The sequence below is a fragment of the Sminthopsis crassicaudata genome, chromosome 1, assembly GCF_048593235.1.
Source record: "Sminthopsis crassicaudata isolate SCR6 chromosome 1, ASM4859323v1, whole genome shotgun sequence".
NCBI classification, from domain to species: domain Eukaryota; kingdom Metazoa; phylum Chordata; class Mammalia; order Dasyuromorphia; family Dasyuridae; genus Sminthopsis; species Sminthopsis crassicaudata.
In genome coordinates, this window is record NC_133617.1 from 314,929,575 (window position 1) to 314,956,044 (window position 26,470).

The following is a 26,470-nucleotide window of genomic DNA, read 5'->3' on the forward strand; positions in this document are numbered from 1 at the left end:
ATGTAGAATACAAGATATTAATGAAACATAAGCTACTTTAATAAAAACATCACATTTTAATAAGGTGGTACATGTGTAAATGAAGGTGGCCAGGATATGGACAGAATGAGAGAACATGTCATAGAAGGATCAGTTGTAGAAAGCAGAGATGTTTACCCCAAAGAAAAGATTATAGTTATTTGAAAAGTGGTCATAGGACAAGAGAATAGACATTCTTGAAGATAGAGCTAGAAAAAAGTGGATAGACAGAGAGAGGTTCATGTAAATTCAATGTGAAATAAAAATTCATGAGCAAAATGAATATTTTCCTAAAAATTAGGATTTCCTCAGGATGAAATATGCTTCTTCACAAAGTATAAGAGGTATTTACTTCAAATTTCCTAGTGAATAATATCTTTAATCACTTCACAGATGTATTGTTGAAGAGATACTGTTCAAATAGTCAATGGCCCCAATGACTTTTGAAATCTCTTTCAATTCTAAGATTCTGTGTGATCTATGTGAGAGGTAATCTGTAAAAATATCAAATTTTTATTATATAAAATTAGCATATCAGTGAAGAAAAATAAGGATTTGTGCTAAAAGGTTTAAGTATAGAAGGACTGAACAAATATTTCTTAGTTTCAAATATATAGCAACCAGAATCTCCTTATTTGTCCTTATGCATTGTATAACACTCAAATGCCAAGCCATTGGATAACACCTGCTATGCAAGATTCACTCCTCTGCTGATTTTCCAAGAGCCCAATTTCATCTAAAATGTAGTGCTCATGACTAGGCCAGCAAGACTTCTACTGAAATCAAACTCAGAATTCTAGGAGCTTCCTATTCAGCTGCCCCCTTTGCAGGGATGTTATCAGGACCTCCTTCTGCTGTTAGAAACATAAGCTCCCCTTCACTCATCCTTTCTATCACTTTAATAAAATTTGTTTTATTACCTACATTGTGGTTCTCATTGCCATGCTGTTTCTCATGATCCCCAAACTTAGAATCCCATGGTTACACTACCAAAAGAAACCAATGCATCTCCACATGGAGCTAGAAAGTTGAAACATAAAAGGGATAGATATAAAATATAAAAAGAACATATAACTAAGAAAAAATTTTTAAAACTATTACACAATTCTGATAATGATACCAGGCCACATTAAAGTTCAACAATAAGTTAAATCTTATGAAAATACTAAGGTATAACTTGGGGGGGGCTTCTTTTAAAAATGTTTTATGCTATAATCTAATAAAAAGAAATGAACAGAATGCTACTTTGTAAAGATTATATAATATTACCAATGACAAAAGGAGAGCAAAATATCTCAATTCTTTATTCTCCTGTTTTTTCAGTCTTATAGAGCTGAGAACATAGTCCAGAAAGAATCAATCCTTTAGCTAGGTTTTATGCCAATATTTATAGAAACAGAAATTTGGTGTTCAAAACTTTTCATAACTTGTTTCTCTGTCCCAATCTTTCCAATCCTTTTACCTTACATTGGCCCTACAATTATACCCTTATTTCTTCAGATGAAATATAAAATCCTCTGTTTTTCATCCTTAGAATATTTTAGTTACACTCTTCCTTACTTTACAAACTTCTTATATCTTACACACATTTCACTTTTACTCTTGGTCCACTGGTAATGAATTATTTGCTGTTACTGAAATAACCTCCTGATTTCAGGCATTTTCACCGACTTTTCCCCATTTCTTGAATGTTTTTCTTACTCATCTGTACCTGGATTTGCTGGTTTGCTTCAAGTTTAAAAGAAAACCAAATCATCTATATGAAATCTTTCCTGGTTTTCTTTTATACCTTTCATTAATTATGTCTAATTTAGTCTGTATAGGGCTCCATAGTCATTGTACATAGTTATTTCATGTTCTCTCTCCCATTAGACTGAGTTCATTGAAGTAGAAATTATTAATTTTCTTTGTAACTTCACTTCATGGAATAGTGCTTAACACATAGTATGTGCTTAATAAATATGTATTGCTTGCCTGAGATAAGGATATCATTGGTTAATTTAATCAAACCAAAAATTATCTGAAATGTATTATAGAACATTCCTGACAAAGAGGAATAACAACTGAACCTATAATATTTGAAGCATGGTGAACTCTTGTATGTTTTACTGCCTCTAATAATGTGGTTTAAATGTTTTTTGCAATATGGATCTCATGTTTATGGTATTTTGAGGTTAAATGACTTACCCAGAATCAGTCAGCTTTGTCAAAGATAGAACTTGAAATCAAGATCAGTTTTCTATATACTCTGTTGCATTCATTGCCTCTCTACCCCCTATTTATTTATAATTCATTTTCATTAATATTTTATTTTTGCCAATTACATGTAAAACTATTTTAATTTTTTTCCAATTTTGAGTTCTGAATTTTCTCCCTTACTCCTGCTCATACCCTTTGAAAACACAAGCAATTTGATATATCTTATATATGTGCAGTCAAACAAAATTTTTTCATACATCACACTGTGAAAGAAAACAAATCAAACTAAACAAAAACAAGAAAAATAAAGAAAGCAAAAGAAAATATGCCTCATTTTGCATTCAAACTTTATCAGTTCTATCTCTGGACCTGGACAGCATTTTCCAACAAAAATCCTTCAGAATTTTCTTGGATCCATAGTATTGCTAAAAATGGCTAAATCATTCATAGTTGATCTTCATATAGTATTGTTGATACCATGTTCAATGTTCTGTTTGTATATGTGCTCTGTGTTTTGTTCTGCTCATTTCACTTTGAAGAAGTTTATATATCTTTACAGGTTTTTTGGAGAGTATCTTTTTCTTACTTTTTTAATAGCACAATAGTATTTCGTCATCATCATAAACCACAACTTATTCAGATACTACCTAGTTGATGGGCATAATCTTTCCAATTTGTTACCACCATAAAAGTCACTTTATTTTTTCTTTTACATTTCCTTTTTTATTTTTCATTTTTTGGGGTTACAGACCTAGTAGTGGTATTGCTGGGTCAAAAGTAATGTACAGTATTATAACCCTTTAGGCATAGAGCAAAATTACTCTTCAAATGATGGGATCAGTTCACAACTCTACGTTAGTGTGATAATTTCCCCAGATCACTTTCAACATTTGTCATTTTTCTTTTTAGTCTTATTATTAATCGATCTGATAGGAATAGAGTGGCAACTCAGAATTATTTTAATTTTAATTTGTTTAATCTGTAATAATTTTAGAGCATTTTCCCCTTATGAATAGAAATAACATTATTTCATCTGAAAACTGCATGTTCACATCCTTTGATTTTTAATCAAATGAGGAATGCCTCCTTTTAAAAAATAAACATGATGGAGTTCTCTAGATACATTTAACAAATAAAATCTTTTTTAGAGAAACTTTCATTTATGATGATTAATTAAATATTTCCCTCTAGTATATTTTCACCTCTCTCTTTGTCTTTTTCTCTGTTTTTCTGTCTCTGCCTTTCTCTCTCTCTCTCTCTCTCTCTCTCTCTCTCTCTCTCTCTCTCTCTCTCTCTCTCTCTGTCTCTCTCTCTCCAACTTCAAAAGTGTTTTGCTTTTGATTGTATTGCAATAAAAAAAACATTGATCAACTAACATTTAGAAAAAAATTAAGCAGAATTGTGAGAGAAAATAAAAGAAATAATTTCATATAAGGATCATTTGTAGAATTGAATATGTAATCATTTGAATGAAAGATTTTAACAGGAGTCATGAAAATGATTTATCAATTATTGAATGACTATCTGTAGAAATAGAACTGGACCTGCTTGGCTAGAACTAAGAGGGCAGAACTAGAGATCTTCAGTTACAGAGCAATAACAAGCAATGACAGGGATAACTAGACAGAGTGACAGGAATTCTAGCTAGGAAAAGATACTCAGTTTTTCCCAATGGTAGGCATTTAAAGGGAAGATGACAGCTAATTGTTTTTCCATAAAAAGAGCTTGAGGTTATGGAATATTGTAATATTTTCTAGATTATCATACATACATACATACATACATACATACATATATTAATTGTTCCAACTTAACCACTTTCTTTTTTTTAAAGAAAAAGATCATTTGGAGAGTATAGCTACAAATATTTGTGATGAAGATAAACTTGAACAATAAAACAAATTTCAAACTACATAAGCACATTCTTGCATTTTTTTTAAATCACAGAATTTCATTTGGAATTATTTAAAATCAATTTAGAACTAAATAATACAATATCAATTGCTTTATCTTATATGGAATGAAATCATTTAAATACAATTCAATTCATTTCTTTATCCAGTATAAACTATTTGTGAAACTCTGCTAAATCCTTGGGATAAAAAGGCAAAAACTACACCTGCCTTCAAGGACATTAAATCGTTTGGGTAGGCAATTCATGTATGATAAGGTTGGGTTTTTTTAATTGTTTGATTAAGATAGGGTAAATAAAAAGGTTAAATGTTTATAAAATTAAATTATTTTTAAATTAGAACAAAAAACTCAGAGTTAATGGGAAGAGAGAGAGACAAATTGATGGAGGGACAGAGAAAGAGACTTGAAAAAATAATATATTTCTAATGTTTCTTTGAAAGTGACAATAGAGGATAAAGAACTCAAAAATACGCAAACTACATAATAGTTGGATCCTCAATTGTAACAGTAAAATTATCATAGCAAAAGAATTAACCATTGGACTTCTACAATCCAAAACAACTGATTTTCAAAATAAAGCTGGGTAAAACTATTTGAGAAATATGAGCCTCAAAGGGAAAATAAAATGTGAAACAAAAGTGCTAAATACTATATTCCATGAATCATTAGAAGAAAAATTTCTGGAAATATTCAAAATAAAAAAGGAAAATACAATGATAGAATTTTAAATCCTCTAAGAGACATGTCAATTTTTCTCCAAATTCTACTGTCACTATTACGGAAAGCATCTTGTGATTTCCTAGGAAGAAATAATTCACTTGTCAGAGAACACTAGTTTTAATCAATGTGAGGAATGAAAGAAGTAGAATAAGAATTTGTAAAAAAAAAAAAAAAACAATGAAAATAGGCTTGTACCTCAAAATGATATTCTGAAAATCTGAGAACACTTCTTCAAGAAGAAAAAAAAAGATTTTCTCTAGTATCCCAGACATTCAATCATTCCTCCAAGAAAATGAGTTATGCAGATCTTTTGAAATACATAATTAACAAAGAGTGCTTGCCAAATTAAAAAGAGTGACCATAGAATAGAAACGTTATATGATGACATAGCTTTATATTGCTATAAAGATATGATAATGTTTTAATCATTTAAAAGTCCAAATTTATCTGAGGGTCATTGTCCTAACTGGGGATGAGAATAGAAAAATGGATCAGTTAGAAATAAAATAAATAAAAACAGAAAAGAAATACAAAATAGGGGGGAAAGGTCATTTTATATATAATGTGGGTATGTATAAAGCATTATGTTTAACTGACATGCCAAAATTCGATGTTGTATGAAAAAAAAGGATTAAAGAATGGGAAATGAAACCACAAGATTCAAATTTTTTAATATCTTAGGAGGATAAAAGTGCCAAGAACAACAGCATTTCCTGGTTGTGATTTACAATTCTATAGAAGTTGTACTGCTGGCATGGTAAGACTGAAAGTGAATCAGCTTAGAATATTCAGCAGTTCATATATTCAGACAGATAGCAGCGTTACATGGGACGAGTGACTCAAATTAAAGGTAAACTCATTTAAAGAGCACAGAGCATTAACCAGGAATCCATTGTAAGATCTCCAGGCTATAGATATTCTGTTTTAGATGAATTCCTGAATTCTTGTTAAATTAGATGAGATAGAAGCAATAAGAAAAGAAAAAGAGTGGAAATTATAAAGAGATCTTGAACTTTAATAGGTGCAAAAGAAACAAACAAACAAATAAAAAAATAATTAATTAGTTAATTAAACAAACAAACAAATAAATAAATGGATGGATGAATGAATGAATAAATAAATAAATACATGTATACCTAAAAGGCCTGGAATTACTTTATTGCTTCTCATGGGAAGATAAAGATTATCTGTTCCTTTCTAGAGGGAGCAGAAAAGGATCAGTCTTTTTCCCAAAAGGAATTTGGAAGAATCTATGAGAAGTTGAAAACAAACCAAACCAAACCAAAATTCCCTAATGAGCAATGACTCCTATTGGTGTGGTTTGATAGAATCAATCTTGAAATGCTCTTCAATACTGAATTGAATAGCATAGGGATCTATATGAACATATGTTGTTACAGATTAAATTTAATTAATTAGAGCTTTCAGTTAGGATCAGCTTTTATCCTTTTTTGGAGGAGAACTAAGGTGGTGAATTATTCAAACTTGCCCCATAAAGATGAATTTTGTGCAAAGCAAGTTCTATGGTGATCTGATAAAGAAGAAATTAACTTCCTAAAAAATGGGGTTGATAGATTGGATTTAGGTGACCCTTTCAGTTTACTACATATTATGGTCAACATAAATTAGGTATAATTAGATTCCGCTTTCTCATTGGATTCCCAACTGAATGGCTTCAAATTTAATTTAAAAGTAGGTCCCTTTTGCCACGGGACCATATAGGTATGGGTTGAGTAGGTTAAATTTCAGCAATATCATTACTTTGTTACTTGGACAAATATCGCTTAGTAGAAATAAGTATTCTGGAAATTGGTGGTGAAGACACCTCATCTAGCAAGAAGTTTAAAGTTTAGCTCCTAAAATGTATGATTAAAAATATTATGTCCATCCTAGGTAGATGCTAGCAAAACTATGTAAGAAATTTCAAAACTCAAACCTTCAGCTCTACTAAAACCTAAGACATCCTATGAAGCCCTCCCTCATTTGGATCAATCCAGATAGAGACAAAAGTCAGAAGATAGTTTAGAAGATGGAACTTGGAACCTAATTGTCCCCATTACTATAGATGTTCCTGATCTCAACAATGTTGTACCCTTGATCCAGAGTGAGTGAAATGGAATTATTCATCTCAATGTCTGAGACTACTTAGACAATTGTTTCCTTTCACCTGGAAAGGAATCTACCACACTTTTTAAAAATTTTATTTTAATTAATTAAGTTTAATTTACTTTTAGTTTTTAATATCTACTTTATAAGATTGTGATTTCCAATTTTTTATCTCTCCCTATTGCCCCTTCCCCTCCTGCAAGACATTAAGCAATTAGCTATAGGGTATATATGCACAATCATATTAAACATATTTTCACATTAGTCTTGTGAAAGAAAAAGTAGAACAAAAGGGAAAAACCACAAGAAAGAAAAAAAAAAGTGAAAATGGAGAGTTTTCTGGGAAGATGTCTCAGTAGATCAGAAAATTTCAAGCTTTCCATGCTTTGCTCCAAAACAAAACAGATTTGTTACTCAGACAGAAAAACAAAGAAGACTAGGGGTAGAACTGGGGTGGGGTTTAATCAGTGTGAAATGTAAATACCTCCAGAATAGCTCCCCACCAACTGCAAGGGAGGAACTCTGGAGCTACCTGGGTTCAACTGGAGCCTCAGCCACAAACCACAGGAACTTTCACCTTTGGGACAATGAGGAGAGTATGGGGTTTATGTCTGTATGAGCAATCCTACACTGATTAGGAAAGCCAGGCCTAGCTGTGCTACTGAAATGTCGTCCTGGACTAGAAGGAACCTATACATCCAGTGAGTGCAGAATCTATGGGGCCGGGACACTGCTCCTTGAAAGCACTTGCTGGAAGATGAAGCTTTTGGTTTGGGGTTACAGGTCAGAGTGGAGAGCTAAAATGAAGCTGGAGGCACCATTCCCTAATCCCAGGATTAGAAGTGCTTAGAATAATAGTTCTTATTCAAAAAGAAATAAATAAGGAACAAAGAAGAACTGGCAAAGAAGAAAAAGGAAGGAAAAAAATAGAAACTTACTGCAGGAATAAGAAAGACTAGGGTTCATTTTTAGAGGGAGACAGTGAAGTTTAAAAAAAAAAAAAAAAAAGTCTTTTCTATCCCCAAGAATAACATTGAATGATTACCTGCCCAGAAAGAAGAACTCAAAAAAAAAAAAAAAAAAAAAAAAAAAGTTAAAAATAAAGCAAGAAAGATTGAGGAAAAACTTAAAAAAAAAAAAAAAATCCAAAAAAATGTAGAAAATTAGAATTAGGAAACATGAAACCAGTAAAGTAATAAGGGGTCAAGAAATAAATAAATAAATATATATATATAAAATATAAATGAAAAAAATAGTAAAGAATATGAAAAAACAACAAATCTGAAGTACAGATCAAAAAGAGAAAATATAAGAATGTTGGACTACTGAAAATTGTGACCAAAAGCAAAAATATTTTTTTTAAAAATTGTCCTGGAGTAATAGAACATGAATGAAAAGTAGAAATAAAAAATAAAAAAAAAAAAAAAAAATCATTGTTCACCACCTCAAAGAGGTCCTATGTGGAAAAAAAACAAAACAAAACAAAACAAAACAAAACATAGGGATTTTATTGCCAAATTTTGAAAAACCCAGATCAAAGTTTTGTTTTGTTTTGTTTTGTTTTGTTGTTTTTGTTTTTATTTTTGTTTTTTTGTTTTTTGTTTTTTATTTGCTGAGGCAATTGAGGTCAAGTGACTTGCCAAGGGTGGTCACATAGTTAGGAAATGTTAAGTGTCTGAGATCATATTTGAACTCAGGTCCTCCTGACTTTAGGGCTATATTACCTAGATACCCCCAAAGACAATATTTTACAAGAAACAAAAGAATTTCAAATATTCTAGAGCTACAATTAGAATTATATAGGATTTGTCAGCAGTACCATAAAATACTACATGTCCTGCAATAATAAATATAGACAATCCAAATAACTAGGCTTGCATACAAATATTTTATATCTAACAAACTAAGCATAATATTGAATGGAGAAAGCATATTCAACAAAATTACAAATTTTTAGGACTTTCTCTTCAACCAAAACCAAACTTAAGAGAAAATTTAACATGTAAAAGGCAAAACCAAAGATTTATTTCAGGGATCTCAGTATGAATAAATTATTCCTGTTTTTTGCCTAGAAATATTTACTATATTTTAAGTTTGACACTGTATTTGTATAGCTCAAAAGAAAGTATGAGCTGAGAAAGGATTGTGGGAACTGAGTATGGATTACAACATAATATTTTCATTCTTTTTTTTGTTGTTTGCTTGCATTTTGTTTTCTTTCTCATTTTTTTTCTTTTTTACCTGATTGTTCTAATGCGGCATGGTAATTGTGGAAATAGTATAGAAGAATTGCATATGTTTAATACATATTGGATTACTTGTCATCTAGGGGAGGGAGTCGGGAGGAAAGGAAGGAAAAAATCTAAAACGCAAGGCTTTACAAGGGTAAATGTTGAAAATTATCATGCATATCCATGCATAAATTTTGAAACCAAAAAAACTTTAATTAAAAAAGGAAAAAAAGAAATTTTGGACAAAGATGAATATGATTTGCATCTTAAAAAAACTCACTAGCTAAAATATAGTAATTATGTTATACGAATGAAGTGCAAAGGAAGAATACACTCACAATGTTCCTGTTGCTCTGTATAATGTTCTTCTATTTTTGTTTACTTTAATTAGTCTCAATTTATGTAAATCTTTCCAGCTTTTTTGGAAAATCTATCTACTTATTATTTCTTATAGAACATAAATAGAATTCCATTACATTTATACACCATAACTTGCTTAGACAGTCTCAATTCCTGATAATTTCCTCAAATTTCCAGTTATTTGCTGTCATCACAAAAAGAGCTATTATAAATCAGAATACTTTCATTGTCCTTACCAAGTATGGCAGATCAAAAAAAAAAAAAATTCTCCCTACCTAAGAGTGAGCATTGAAGCTCACTCCTACATGAATGACATAGTATTAACTGGACTAGATGAAATGATGGCTTCATCTTGTCCATACTGGTTTAAATGATCAGGAAGAGATAATAAATCAACACTAAGAACATCTAATCTCCAGTCTGCTCAGGAAAGTTTTGAGAAATGTACTGGATGTTGAAAAAAAAAAAAAAAGTCTTTATGAACAGTTCATAATTAGCTACTGACAACCTGATTCTCCACAAATTAAGAAGGAAGACGTATTTGATTTTTCACATTTTGGAGTATCATGATGGGAACTATTTACTGTGTCATTCACCAATATGCTTTATTTTGTGGGAAGATATCATGTTTTCTGTCTTTTTCTTTTTCACTTAGGGCAGGTTGTATTTAAGAGAATTATTCATCAAATACCCTAAAACCTCAACTTTCAGGGGTTAAGACAGGATGGCATAGTAAATCCAGGAAGTTTCCCTCAAAAACCACATGAAACCAAGCCTCTAAACAGAATCTGACAGAATGAGACCACTCTCCAGCTTGAGATAGACAGGAAAAACTTCAAGAAATGTCAGTCTCACTGGGATGAAATGGGTATTTGGTTCAGTTCAGATAGAAGCAGAAAAAGCCTGTGAAAGACTCTTAATCACAGCAAATCAGCAACTAGGACCTCAGTACTGGTTCAGTAGAGTAGCAAATCAGTGGGACAACTTCCAGTCACAGCTCAAAAAGCAAACTCTGGAAAAAACAAGACTGTTTCCTGAAAGGAATAGGCAATGCTATCCCCTACAAACACAAGAAGACCCTGTGCTCAAAAAACAAAGTGTAGAGATGCCCTGGAAACTTGGGACACCCCAATACCCCAGAAGAACTCAGTCACAAAAGTAAAAAACAAAACAAAACAAAAAACAAAAACAAAAACAAAAACAAAAACAAAACAAAACAAAACAAAAACAAAAACAAAAAAAAAAAAAAAAAAAACAGAAAATACCAAAAGAAAAGGAAAGAAAAGCAAGAAATAGAAAAAGAAAAAAAAAAAAACCTTGACCATAGAAAGCTACTATGGTGACAGGGAAGACAAAAACAAACACCACCAGAGAACAAATCTCAAAGAGTGATATGACTGGTCTCAAGCCCAAAGAGGCTTCTTGGAAGTGCTCATAAAAGATTTACAGTGCAAATAAGAGTGGTAGAAAAAAATGAAAAAGGAAAAAATGAGATGTATGGATGAGAAAATCAACAGCTTAGAAAAGGAAGAAAAAGGAAAAAAAACTATGTGAAGAGAACAAGAAAACTTAAAAAGTAAAATTAACCAAATGCAAAAAAGAGATCCAAAAACTTACTGAAGAAAAATGGAAGGGCAAATAGAAGCTAATTGCTCCATGAGACAACAAAAATCAGTCAAACCAAACTAAACAGAATGAAAAAATGGAAGAAAATTGGAAATGCCTTATGGGAAAAACAGCTAGCTTGGATAATACCTCAAAGAGAAGCAATTTAAATATAATTGAATAAATATAATCAAAGGCCATGACCAAAAAAACCAAAAACAATCAAACAAAAACAAAACAAAACAAAATAAAACAAAACAAAAACAAACAAACAAACCAAAAAAAAAAAAAAAAAAAAAGTCTGGATAGCATTCTATAAGAGATCATTAAGGAAAACTGCCCTAATATTCTAGAAACAGAAGGGGAAATACTCAATGAAAGAATCCATTGATCACCTTTTGTAAACAGATCCCACAACGAAAACCCCAAGGAACATTATTGAAAAACTCCAAAACCACCAAACTCAAGGAAAAAATACTGCAAGTTACCAGACAAAAATAATTCAAATATCAAGGTACAATAGTCAGGATTACCCAGGAACTTGCAGCTTCTACAATAAACGATCAGAGGGTCTGGAATACCATATTCCAGAAAGCAAAGGACCTAAGGTTATAACAAAGAATTTATTACCCAGTGAGACTGAACATCATCTTTCAAGGGAGGAGTTGGAGCTTCAAAGAAGTAAGAGACTTTCAACAATTTCTATTGAAAAAATAGAACTACACAGAAAATTGTATCTACACACTTAAGAAAAACATTGAAAGGTAAATAAGGGACGCTTTATTTAAAGGTTAAACCATTTGTATCCATTGATAGGAAAACAACATCTGTAACTCTTAAGAAATATATCTGTTAGTAAGGCAGAGAGGGCTATCACATGGACTGAAGGTGAGGTTGGAATTAACTCTGATGTGATGACATCAAAGAAAAATTAATTAAGAAGTGGAAAATGGTCCCTACTGGAAAAGGAGAAAGGGAAGGTATAATTGGAAAATAACTGCACATGAAAAGGTGCAAAAGACCTATTACAGGGAAAGAAGAGAGAAGAAACATTATCTGAAGTGGGATCTCAGTAGTTTTGACCTTTCTCTAGAATTTTCTAGATTTTCATTCTAGAATTTCTCTATTATTTCTAGGTTTTCCCTGATTGTATTAACCTCCCTAGTTTCTTTTTTATTTCAAAAATAAATAAAAATTAGAATAGTCAGGGAGAAAATAGAACTATTACTACTCTTTGTTGATGATATGATGATATACTTAGAGAATCCTAAAAAATCATCCAAATACCTACTGGAAACAATTCACAGCTTTAGCAAAGTTGTAGGATATAAAAAATAAATGCACAGAAATCATCAGCATTTCTATCTATTATTTATAAAGGCCATCAGCAAGAGATAAAAAGGGAAATTTCATTTAAAATTACTGTACTCAAAGTGAAATATCTGAGGATCTATCTGCCAAGACAAACCCAATAAATATATGAACACAATTACAAAACATTTCCTACATAAAGTCAAATTCAAAGAAATGGGAAAATAGCAGTTGCTCATGGATAGACAGAGCTAATATAATAAAAAATGACAATTCTGCTAAATTAGTCTACTTGTTCAGTCACATACCAAACTACTAAAAGGTATTTTATAGAGCTAGAAAAATAATAACAAAATTCATTTGGAAGCTCGAAAATTTAAGAATATCAAAGGAAATAATGAAAAAAGAAACCTAAAATTTTATTATAAACCAGCCATCATTAAAACCATTTAGTACTGGCTATGAAATAGAATGGTAGATCAGTGGACTACATTAAATACAGAAGGCACAAGAATCAAGACCTATAATAGTTTATTATTTGATAAACTCCAAATTCCAGCTTCACTATTTGACAAAAAATTGCTAGGAAAACTAGAACATAATATGTCAGAAACTTGGCATAGACCTACATTTCATACCCCATTTCAAAATAAATTTCAAAATGGACACATGATTTGGGAATAAGAGATGATACCATAAACAAATTAGGAGAGTAAGAAATAATTTGCCTATCAGATCTTTGGAGAAGAGAGGAATTTATGACCAAAGAAGAGCTAGAGAACATTGTGAAAGGCAAAATGGACAACTTTGATTACATTAAATAAAAAGGTTTTGAACAAATAAAACCAGCAAAAACAAGATTAAAAGTGAAATACAAAACTAGAAAGAAATCTTTACAGCCAGTTTTTCTGATTAAGGTCTCATTTCTAAAATATATAAAGAACATGGTTAACTTTATAAGAATACAAGTCATTCCCAATTAATAAAAGTTCAAAGGATATGAGCAGACATTTTTCAGATAAGAAAATTAACATCATTTATACTTATAGGAAAAATGCTCTAAATGACTATTGATTTTAAAAAATGCAAATTAAATCAACTCTGAGGTTGCACCTCACACCTCTCAGGTTGACTAAGGTGACAGCAAAAGTTAATAATAAATGTTGGTTGGTATATGGGAAAACTGGAGCACTAATTCATTGTTGGTAGAGTTGTGAAATGTTGGTGCCATTCTGGAGAGCAGTTAGGAACTATGCCTAAGGGGGTATAAAACTGTGCATACCCTTTGACCCAGCAGTGCCATTACTGGGTTGCATCCAAGGAAATCATAAAGAAGGGACAAAGACCTATATATATGTGCAAAATTTTTTGTAGCAACTACATTAGTAGTTGCAAAGAATTGGAAAATGTGTAGATGCCCATTGGTTGGGGAATGACTGAATAAGTTAGGGGATATGAAAGTTATAGAAAGAACCATCTGTATCCTGAGAGAGAACTATGGAGACTGAATATGGATCACACCATAATATTTTTCATCTTTTGTTGTTGTTGTTGTTTGATTTTTTCTTTCTCATTATTTCCCCTTTTGAACTGATTCTTTTTTTTTTCTTTTTTTTTTTTTGTGTGCAGCATGATAAATGTGGAAATGTGTTGAGAAGAATTGCACATATTTAAGATATATTGGGTAACTTGTTATATAGGAGAAGGATAAGAAGGGAGGATGAAAAAATTGCAACACAAGGTTTTGCAAGGGTGCATATTTAAAACTATATCTGCAGATATTGTGAAAAACAAAAAGCTTTTATTATTTTAAAAAACCATTAAGTTCATTCTTACCAGTGGGCATAGTTAATCTAAATATATATCCAAAATTAACTTCCATGTTAGAAACAGTAATTACCCAGTCAATATATATTAAAATGAAATAGATTTTACATTTCAAATAAAAAAAAACATTAAATATAGTGTGAGAGAAATGTGGATCTATATCTGTTTGCCTGAAGAAGACTTTTATATTTTAATACTTTTACAATTTGAATCAATAGATTTATGTAGGAGCCTCAAAAATTAATTTTATTTTAAACAGTATTAATGGAAGCATAATGTCATACTAGGGAGATCATTTTCTAATATTTATACTTCCCTTTTCAGAGCTAATCTGAAAGTTCATACTTAGTTTTTGGCTACTACATTATCTATATAGATAAACAATTCAACTCACCTTTGCCACACTGAATCCTCATGTTATGAATCAAAATATCATCCCATAATGTCACTGACCTTTTTTTTAAAAATGAAGGACAAACAACAACATCAGAAGGTGACCAGGAAATGGGAGATTCCTCAAGATCGTTCCATTTAAGGAATAATATTTGGGATTAAATTTTTTAACTTGAGGGAGAAGAGGTTGAAATGGGCACAAGAGTTAATTTTCTTTTGACATTTGAAGAGTTGTCACATGCAAGAAGAATGAGCCTTTCTTTACTTAACCCATTATATAGGACTAGAGTAAATGGGTAAAACTTAGAACTAGATAGTTTGACATAGAGTAAGTTTGATGCAACATATATATTCCTAATAATTAGTATTCTCCCAAAATTAAATGGAATGCTTTGGAAGATAATGGATTCATCTTTAGTGGAGACCTTCACATAAAAGATCAACAATCACTTACTTCTCATGCATTTTATAAGAGCTTATTTTTATACCTAGCTTATATTTATATGTCTTCGGAAATTCCTTCCAACACAGAGAATTTATGATCCTACTTTAGAAAGGGCTAAATTTAACAAAAAATGTCAAAAAGAACAAAGTTGGGGGGGGGGGCGGAGCCAAGATGGCGGAGAAGAAACACAGGACTCTGTGAACGTCCTTACTCCCTCACAACCAATTAGATAAATCAGCCTCAGAAATAGCGCTGGACTGATAGATACCACAAGGACTGGAAGCACGACTTATCAGCTGAAGAGAATCTGGAGTTTCAACAGAAAAGGTCAGTTACAGGGGAAGAAGAAGAAAGGCCAGCACAGACGGCTGGGTGCTAGCATACTGCGCCGATTGTGCTGGGAAGGGCTCTGGGATCAGAGAAGCCACTGAGATAAAGGAATCTGGCACAGGCTGTTAGCTCTTCTCTGCTTATAATATAGCAGTTCAGAAGGGAAATCTAAACACTTTAAAAATTCAGATAGATTAGATTTTCCCCGGATCCTGGGGGTGACTCAGCAGATCTCAGCACCAGGGGGTGTGGCCTCAGCTCCCACCTAAGACTAATTAAGAGATAGACAAGGGCAGATAGGGCCCAAGGCAACACACACTGCCTAGCTCAGCTGAAGGGTGTGGAACTCAGCTCCGGAAGTCCCAGAGAAGCAGAACCTTTGAACTAGGGGTCACGGTTCCTGGAATACACTTCCAGTTTGAGCGCAGGGGCTTTTCACGTCACCTGCTGCAGACATCCACACCCCATCAGGAAGCATAGGCTGGGCTTTGTGCCTTCTTTACTTCAATCTCAAACTTCAGGGAAGCTGCAAGAACACAACGCCCTCAAGGCACAGCAGTGCTAGTCACCTCTGAGGCACCTCCAGGGAGGGGGTGGGGAACTCTCTCCCAGAGCTCTCTCTTAGCTCAGGCCCAAGAGCCGCTGCATCCATCCAGGCTGGGAGGAAGCTGGTAAAGAAGTAAATAAATAATTTCCTACCCCAGGGACAGACCCCAAAAGATTTTTTAAATATGAACAAAAAAGCCAGAAAAACTAGAGATTCCTTCTACACAGAGAAAGAGCGGGTATCCAACCACGAGGAAGTTAACAGCAAAGATTCAGCAGATAACAACCTAAAGGAGAATGATTCCTGCCCCCCATCACATAAGTCTCTCCTAGAAGAGACTATTAAAAAGTTAAGAGAGTTTGAAGAAAAATGGGGAAAGGAAAGGGAAGTTATGATAGAGAAGAACAACATCCTGAAATTGGAGTTGGGAAAAATAAAGTATTCACAGGAGACGCAGGGAAACAAAATTTGTGAATTAGAAAAGGTTAAAAAATCACAGGAAAGTGGGATTTCTGAATTAGAAAAGATAAAAAAGTCTCAAGAAAATAGAATTTCTGAATTGGAAAAAGAAAATAATTCTCAAAAAAAAAATTAGGGAAATGGAAAAAAATTCAATAGAGCAAAATAATTCATTTAAAAACGAAATTGGGCATTTACAAAAAGAACTAAAAACTGTGAAAGAAGAAAATAACTCCTTAAAAGTCAGGATGGAACAAATAGAAATGAATGATTCACAGAGAACCCAAGAATCAGTCAAACAAAACAAAAAAATAAAAAAAAAAATGAGAAGCTGGAGAACAACATCAAATACTTACTGGGAAAATCTATAGACCTGGAAAATAGATCTAGGAGAGATAATCTGCGGATCATTGGACTTCCAGAAAACTATGACCAAAAATAGAGCCTAGATTCTATTTTACAGGAAATTATCAAAGAGAACTGTCCAGAGATAATAGAAACAGAAAGGAAAGTAGATGTGGAAAGAATTCATCAATCTTCTTCTGAAATAGACCCTAAAAAAAGAACACCACGGAATATAGTGGCTAAGCTGCAGAATTACCACACAAAGGAGAATATCCTGCAAGCAGCTAGAAAAAAACAATTCAAATACCAAGGTGCCACAATAAGGGTCACTCAAGATCTGGCTGCCTCCACATTAAAAGATAGAAGGGCCTGGAACCTGATATTCTATAAGGCAAAAGATCAAGGACTGCAACCAAGAATGAACTACCCAGCTAAGTTTAGCATATTTTTCCATGGAGGAAGATGGTCATTCAATGAAATAGAGGAATTCTATATGTTTCTAAGAAAAAAACCAGACTTAAACAAAAAATTTGATCTACATCGACAAGACCAAAGAGAAACAGAAAAAGGTACAAAGAACCCGTGAGAACTGTAACTCTGTTGTGGGTATATAAAAAGTACTCAAGGATAATTTGATTTTACTGATATAAAAGAAAAAAAGGGGGGTATAGTAAAGGGAAGGAGATCATTTCAGAAAAAAGGGAAGGAATGATAAAAAGAGGGAAACTACATCCTAGGAAGAGGCATAGAAAATACACCATATCTGAGGGAATTTAGTAAGGGGGAGAATCATTGTGTGAATCTTACTCTCATCAGGAGAGGCTCAAAGAGTAAATAATTAACATATTTGTTTTTCAGAGAATTTTCTCTCACCTCATTAAAAGGGGGGAGAGAAAAAGGGAAAAGGAAAAGGAGAATAAGTGAAGGGACTTGGAGGGAGGGGGGAGGGATACTAAAAAAAAGGGAGGGTTGCGCGTCACAAGGGGGGTCTGTAAATTAAATATCGGGGAGGGGGATCAGGGGGGTCAAGGGAAAAAGCATAATCTGGGGATAATATACAGAATTAGTAATTTTAATTGTAAATGTGAATGGGATGAACGATCCCATCAAACAGAGACGGATAGCAGATTGGATCAAAAATCAGAACCCTACAATATGTTGTCTGCAGGAAACACACTTAAAGCAGGGAGATATATACAGAGTAAAGGTAAAAGGTTGGAGCAGAATCTATTATGCTTCAGATAAAGCCAAAAAAGCAGGGGTAGCTATCCTTATCTCAGATCAAGCAAAAGCAGAAGTTGATCTAATTAAAAGAGATAAGGAAGGAAACTATATACTGCTGAAAGGTAGCATAAATAATGAAGCCATATCAATACTAAACATATATGCACCAAGTGGTATAGCATCTAACTTTCTAAAGGAAAAGTTAAGAGAGTTGCAAGAAGAAATAGACAGTAAAACTATAATAGTGGGAGAACTCAACCTTGCACTCTCAGATTTAGACAAATCAAACCACAAAACAAACAAGAAAGAAATTAAAAAAGTAAATAGAACATTAGAAAAACTAGGTATGATAGACCTTTGGAGAAAACTGAATGGCAATAGAAAGGAATATACTTTCTTCTCAGCAGTTCATGGATCCTATACAAAAATTGACCATATATTAGGACATAAAGATCTCAAAATTAAATGTAGGAAGGCAGAAATAATAAATGCCTTCTTCTCAGACCACAATGCAATAAAAGCTACATTCAGTAAAAAGTTAGGGAAAAATAGACCAAAAAGTAATCAGAAACTGAATAATCTCATCTTAAAGAATGACTGGGTGAAAGAGCAAATTATAGAAACAATTAATAATTTCACCCAAGTTAATGACAATGATGAGAAATCATACCAAAATCTGTGGGATGCAGCTAAAGCAGTAATAAGGGGAAATTTTATATCTTTAGAGGCTTATTTGAAGAAAATAGAGAAAGAGAAGATTAACGAATTGGGCTTGCAACTTAAAAGGCTAGAAAAAGACCAAATTAAAAACCCCCAACCAAATATTAAACTTGAAATACAAAAATTAAAAGGAGAAATCAATAATATTGAAAGTAAAAGAACTATTGAATTAATAAATTAAACCAAGAGTTGGTTTTATGAAAAAGCCAATAAAATAGATAAACCTTTGGTAAATCTGATAAAAAAAAAGAAAGAGGAAAATCAAATTGTTAGTCTTACAATTGAAAAGGGGGATCTTTCCACCAATGAAGAGGAAATTAGAGAAATAATAAGGAGTTACTTTGCCCAACTTTATGCCAATAAATTTGATAACTTAAGTGAAATGGATGACTTCCTCCAAAAAGATAGGCTCCCTAGATTAACAGAGGAGGAAATAAATTGCTTAAATAGTCCCATTTCAGAAAAAGAAATAGAACAAGCTATTAATCAACTTCCCAGGAAAAAATCCCCAGGACCAGATTGATTCACATGTGAACTCTACCAAACATTTAAAGAACAATTAACTTCAATGCTATATAAATTATTTGAAAAAATAGGGGATGAAGGAGTCCTGCCAAACTCCTTTTATGACACAAACATGGTACTGATACCTAAACCAGGTAGAGCGAAAACTGAGAAAGAAAATTATAGACCAATTTCCTTAATGAATATTGATGCTAAAATCTTAAATAAGATATTAGCAAAAAGACTTCAGAAAATCATCTCCAGGATAATACACTATGATCAAGTAGGATTTATTCCAGGAATGCAGGGCTGGTTTAATATTAGGAAAACTATTAATATAATTGATCATATTAATAATCAAATTAATAAGAACCATATGATCATCTCAATAGATGCAGAAAAAGCATTTGACAAAATCCAACATCCATTCCTACTAAAAACTCTTGAGAGTATAGGAATAAATGGACTATTCCTTAGAATAATCAGGACCATATATTTAAGACCGTCAGTAAGCATAATATGTAATGGAGATAAACTACAACCTTTCCCAGTAAGATCAGGAGTGAAACAAGGTTGCCCACTATCACCATTACTATTCAATATAGTACTAGAAACGCTAGCCTCGGCAATAAGAGCCGAGAAAGAGATTCAAGGAATTAGAGTAGGAAATGAGGAAATCAAACTATCACTTTTTGCAGATGACATGATGGTATACTTAGAGAACCCCAAAGACTCTGCTAAAAAGCTACTAGAAATAATTCAAAATTTCAGCAAAGTGGCAGGATACAAAATAAATCCACATAAATCCTCAGCATTTTTATATATCACTAACAAAATGCAACAGCAAGAAATACAAAGAGAAATTCCATTCCAAACAAATGTTGAAAGTATAAAGTATTTGGGAATCCATCTACCAAAGAAAAGTCAGGAATTATATGAGAAAAATTACAAAACACTTGCCACAAAAATAAAGTCAGATTTAAATAATTGGAAAGACATTCAGTGCTCTTGGATAGGCCGAGCGAATATAATAAAGATGACAATACTCCCCAAACTAATCTATTTATTTAGTGCTATACCAATCAGACTCCCAAGAAACTATTTCAATGACCTAGAAAAAATAACAACAAAATTCATATGGAAGAATAAAAGGTCGAAAACTGCAAGGGAACTAATGAAAAAAAACTCAGAGGAAGGTGGTCTAAGTGTACCATATCTAAAGCTATATTATATAGCAGCAGTCACCAAAACCATTTGGTATTGGCTAAGAAATAGACCGGTAGATCAGTGGAACAGATTAGATACAAAGGACAAAAAAGGGTACATCTATAGCAATCTAATCTTTGACAAACCCAAAGATAGCAACATTAGGGATAAAAATTCATTATTTGGAAAATCTGTTGGGAAAACTGGAAATTAATATGGCAGAAATTAGATAGGGATCCACACTTAACACCATATACCAAGATAAGATCAAAATGGGTCCATGATTTAGGCATAAAAAATGAAATCATAAACAGATTAGAGGAACAGAGTACAGTCTACCTATCAGACCTGTGGAGGAGGAAGGAATTTATGACCAGAGGAGAACTGGAGATCATTATTGATCATAAAATAGAAGATTTTGATTACATCAAACTAAAAAGTTTCTGTACAAATAATACTAATGCAAACAAGATTAGAACGGAAGTAACAAATTGGGAAATTATTTTTAAAAGCAAAGGCTCTGACAAAGGTCTCATTTCCAAAATATATAGAGAACTGACCCTAATTTATAAGAAACCGAACCATTCTCCAATTGATAAATGGTCAAAGGATATGAACAGACAATTCTCAGATGAAATTGAAACTATATCCACTCACATGAAAGAGTGCTCCAAATCACTACTGATTAGAGAAATGCAAATTAAGCCAACTCTGAGATACCACTACACACCTGTCAGATTGGCTAAGATGACAGGAACAAATAATGATGAATGTTGGAGAGGATGTGGGAAAACTGGGACACTAATACATTGCTGGTGGAGTTGTGAAAAAATCCAGCCATTCTGGAGAGCAATTTGGAACTATGCCCAAAAAGTTATCAAACTGTGCATACCCTTTGACCCAGCAGTGCTACTACTGGGCTTATATCCCAAAGAAATACTAAAGAGCGGAAAGAGACATATATGTGCCAAAATGTTTGTGGCAGCTCTTTTTGTTGTAGCTAGAAACTGGAAGATGAATGGATGTCCATCAGTTGGAGAATGGTTGGGTAAATTATGGTATATGAAGGTTATGGAATATTATTGCTCTGTAAGAAATGACCAGCAGGAGGAATACAGAGAGGCTTGGAGAGATTTACATCAACTGTTGCTGAGTGAAATGAGCAGAACCAGAAGATCACTGTATACTTCAACAACAATACTGTATGAGGATGTATTCTGATGGAAGTGGAAATCTTCAACATAAAGAAGATCCAACTCACTTCCAGTTGATCAATGATGGACAGAGGCAGCTACACCCAGAGAAGGAACACTGGGAAGTGAATGTAAATTGTTAGCACTAATATCTGTCTGCCCAGGTTACATGTACTTTCGGAATCTAATGCTTATTGTGCAACAAGAAAATGGTATTTACACACATGTATTGTATCTAGGTTATATTGTAATACAAGTAAAATGTATGGGATTGCCTGTCATCGGGGGGAGGGAATAGAGGGAGGGGGGGATAATTTGGAAAAATGAATACAAGGGATAATATTATTTTAAAAATATGTAATAAAAATTATTAAAAAAAAAAAGAACAAAGTTGGTTACTAAAAATGTAATAGACTGCTCTGTAAAGTAAGTATATCTTGAATACTGAAGTTATCCAAGGAAAATTACTATTTGTATTATTTTAAGCCAACAACTTTCCTAGATCTTTTTTCCTGATCTGTAAAATAAAAGTATATTAAATATACCATAGCCACATATTTTCACCTTCTCAACTTAACATTTTAAAACACACACATACACACATTAATTTTATTTTTTTAATATTTTAAACCAAATAGACAATTGCTTTTGAGATTTTTAAAAAAGATATCAGGATCTGACAACATCATGAACTTAAATATACTCGCCACTGGAATGTTTATTCCTAATGTTGCTGTATGATTTTTAACTTTGTGGGTCATGAAAGGGATTGTTATAAACTCATAAAAATAAATTATCCAGAGATATGTTCTGACCAAGTATAAAAAACCTACATATATTTTGCTCTCCCAAAAGCTGATCGTTACTGTGCCTATGAATGATTAAAGGGGAAATAAAAGTTTACAAAAAAACTGCATTCTAGAATTGATAATTTCATAACTGAACTAAGGGGAGTGCAGAAACATACAGGAAAAATGAAAGATCTTAGGAATGTCATTCCCCAAATAAAAGGATTGGGAGGGAGGGAGAAAGAAGCAGAGGGGCAGAAAGAAATGGAGAAGAACAAGGAGCCCATATTTAATTTTTCAGAATGAAATTTGTTGTTTACACCATGGATTCAGTGATATTTTTAGAAATGGCTTCCTTCTCTCTAGTGGTGATCTTGGGGGTCAGGTCACATTGAATGAAACACTTTAAGATTATCCTTTTCATGTCTTAATATCACAATCTATATTCAATGTTTCAAGAAAGCTTGAAACTTGAATACTTCAATATTGTAAGTAGAGTGGCAGCTTTCACTAGGGAATATATCTCTCAGTTTAATATTGAGGATTCACTAGCTATATAAGCACTGAGAAACACTCACAAAAAACATGTTGCCTTCATTCGAAATCTAAGAACAGCTCTGATTTTAAAAGGCTTGACTTAAATCCTTTTAAATTCTCTTGTGTCTTATTGAAAACAAAAACAAAAACTACATCTTTTGAAAAGCACTACTGGTACTCATTTCATTCTCTCCCATGAATTTTGAACATGATGTTCTCCATTTAAAATCCAATTCTAGTCACTTTGTTAAATGTGCTACCACTAGTTTTTGTTTCTCCAAGAGAATATGAATTAGACCAAAATTTTCCCAAACATGTTTTAAAAAGGAAAACAAAAAGAAAAAAACACCATCACTACCACCAAGAACAAAAACCTTTTAGGCATTTGGCCTGACTTCTTTGCAAGCAAAAAATCCACACTCCCAGTTCAGTCTGTTCATGACAATGTCAATCACATTCCATACAGGGGAGATATTCTGGAAGTGCTGCTGCATTTCAATCATCTTAGAGTATCAACTTCAAATGAAGACAACAGGCAACTGAGAAATCTTTTAAAATTTCATAGATTGAAGCTTCAAAGACTGTGCTGTGGACCAAGAAAAATATGCTAGAAGATGAGTTATTACATTGAAGATCCTCATTTTCAACTGTTTACATTTCCACATCCTCCTCAAGTTCAAGGATGTGTGTATATGAATCTAATATATGTACTATATGCATGCACATATATATATACATATATATGCATTCACACATACAAATATGTGTGTATGTATATATGTATCTTCCATTCTGGTATTTAATTAAGTCCTTTAAATAAAATTCAAAATGCATTTAGAATTTCTTTTTCATAGGATGAAATATAAATGTTTTTTATCAGTTGAAAAAAAAAAGATGACAGCTGAGACACATAATTTGGTCATATCTAGATTTATCTGTTATCATGATATTACTTAGAATCCCTTAAAGATTCACTGACCTCTTTACATTCAAGAGCATGCAACTTTTTTCACAGTCTTACTTGCAAAATATATCCGTGGCAAGAATTTATAGAAGGGCATTCAATCAACCTCAAAATTCTCACTATACAGAATTTTTATGAGAATAGAAACTTAGCATTTTAATTCTGTCTGTAGCTTTGTTTTATGTTTCATTCTTACTCATGATCTTGATGTACCAAAAAACAAATACTATTTCTGTACTGAATTTGAGGGATGCTACTGCTTTAGTAATTTTTAGACTCTGGACTTACTTTTCACATGTAATATTTTTAAATGTGTCCTTGATTCTAAAACAATACATAAATCACACAATGTTAAACTTGGAAGGATACCCAGTGACCAGTCAGTCATTAATTTATATTAAAAAGTAAAATAAGACAAACATGAAAAAAAAAACTCACTATATAAAGTCTAATGAATAGTCATCTGACTTTATCTTAGTTCTTTGGTTGTTGTCCTTACTTCTCAAAGGAGGGATAAAATGATATCATTCCATTAGAGTCAAGTTGCAGTATCTCTGATAGTGGTTGATCAAATCAATGGGAGTTCAGAATATTCTGCAACAGGTCTGACAAATAGTCCCTTATGAACAATTTGGAGTGAATTCTCTTATTTTATACTTTTGCATTTCTTCTGAGCAACTTTTGCTTGTAGAGCATAGTACCTTCTCTAATGAGGCACACCACGCTGAGTGGTCCTGTGCCAGTGTCTCCTATGTCATATAATCAATTCTAAAGTTCTTAAAAGACACCTTGAGAGTATTCTAGCATCACTTTTTCTGACAACCACGTGACTGATTCCCCTATGTGAGTTCTTCATAACATTGTCTTTTTTGAAAGCATATATTTAGCATTCAAAAACTGTGGCAAGATGAACTGCTCTCCAGTAGAATTTGAATGCTTGGCAGTTTAGTTTGAGAAATGACCTCATTGTCTGATTTCTTATCCTGCCTAGTGCTCTTCAGAATTTTCCTGAGATAATTCAGATTGAAATGATTCAATTTTCTGGCAAGGTACTAGAATACTGTTCAGTTTTCACAGGCATACAACAATGAGTTTAGCACAGCTTCATGCCTTAATAACCTTTAATGAAGGGTAACTTACCACCTACACAAGGCAACCAATTTCATTTTAGGATAGCTCAAATTATCAGGAAATTTTTTTTCATTACATCAGGGTACAATTTACACTTTTTCTACTTTTATCTATTGCACATAGTTTTGCCTTCTAGGGTCCAATAGAAAAATTCTAATCTCTCTTCCAATGACAATTTTTCAAATGTTTGCAAAAAGGTATCATTGACTTCCCCCTTACTTGACATCCTTCTCTAAGCTTCCATTCCTTTTATTCCTTGGTTCTATTTTAATCTTACTAGATAGAAAAATAATAACTTGAAGAACAACTAGTTTAAAGAATAAAGAGAAATGAGTCTCATGTATTTAAAGAGTTATATGTTAATTCATAGAGATAATCCTTTTAACTTTTAATATCTTAACATTAACCATATTTTGTCTTACATTATTCTTTTGAAGAAAGTCTCTTGACAGTAACATATCCAAATTTCTGGGACAAATTTGTTAAAAAATGAAGCACTCCTGTAATAGAATTGTATTATTATATTGTATGTTATATATTATAAGCAAGAATTGGAAGTCACAAAGTTGAAAAAATGCCTAATTTTATTATATAGTATGAAAAGGAGAGGGATTTAGTTTAGCAGGGCTAAATTTATCTCATGGTATTGAAAAGAGATTCACACAACTTGGGTGATAGCCATGGATATCACATTGGGAATTATTTCCCATGTATAACTTAGATTGTTTTTACTACAGAAGCCCCTCTCAAAACTGAAGTTCTATGATTTTTTTTCTTTTTTTATCTGGAAAATGAATAGCAATCCACAATTAAATGATAGTTACTTTAAGCAACACATTTGTAATGATCTTTTTAGCATATCCCATTGTATTGAAATAATTTGCTGTTTTACTTAGCATACTGTTGTGATATTATTGATGTTTATGATTTTAGTTTTATAACCTTCATATAAGTTCCTGATATATCCATCACTAATTCCTAATTATAAGTGACAAATTTTATTCTTGATTAAATAAATTCTTTATGACATAATTAGAAATGAAAAGAACATGTGCTATTGGTTTACATTTCAAAAAGTGTATTTCATGAATGGGATTGGACTGATGCAAGGAAAATCATTAAAGAATTAAAATAAAAGTCATGATGAACCTCATGGCATTCAGGAATAAGTTTTTACAAACTTAACAATGTCTTTACACATATCCATAAGTCTACTTACTGTGAAAATATATTTTTTCCCTCCTGGGTGTTCCTATTAAACAGATTCTACCTCACTATTTTCTTTTAGGAATTAGTTGCACAGGGAAAGCATATGGCTTGCAATTTCTGTTGCAGTTCTTATTCTATCTTAAAAAAAAAAAAACAATTTAGGGACTATATTACAACTTTGTAT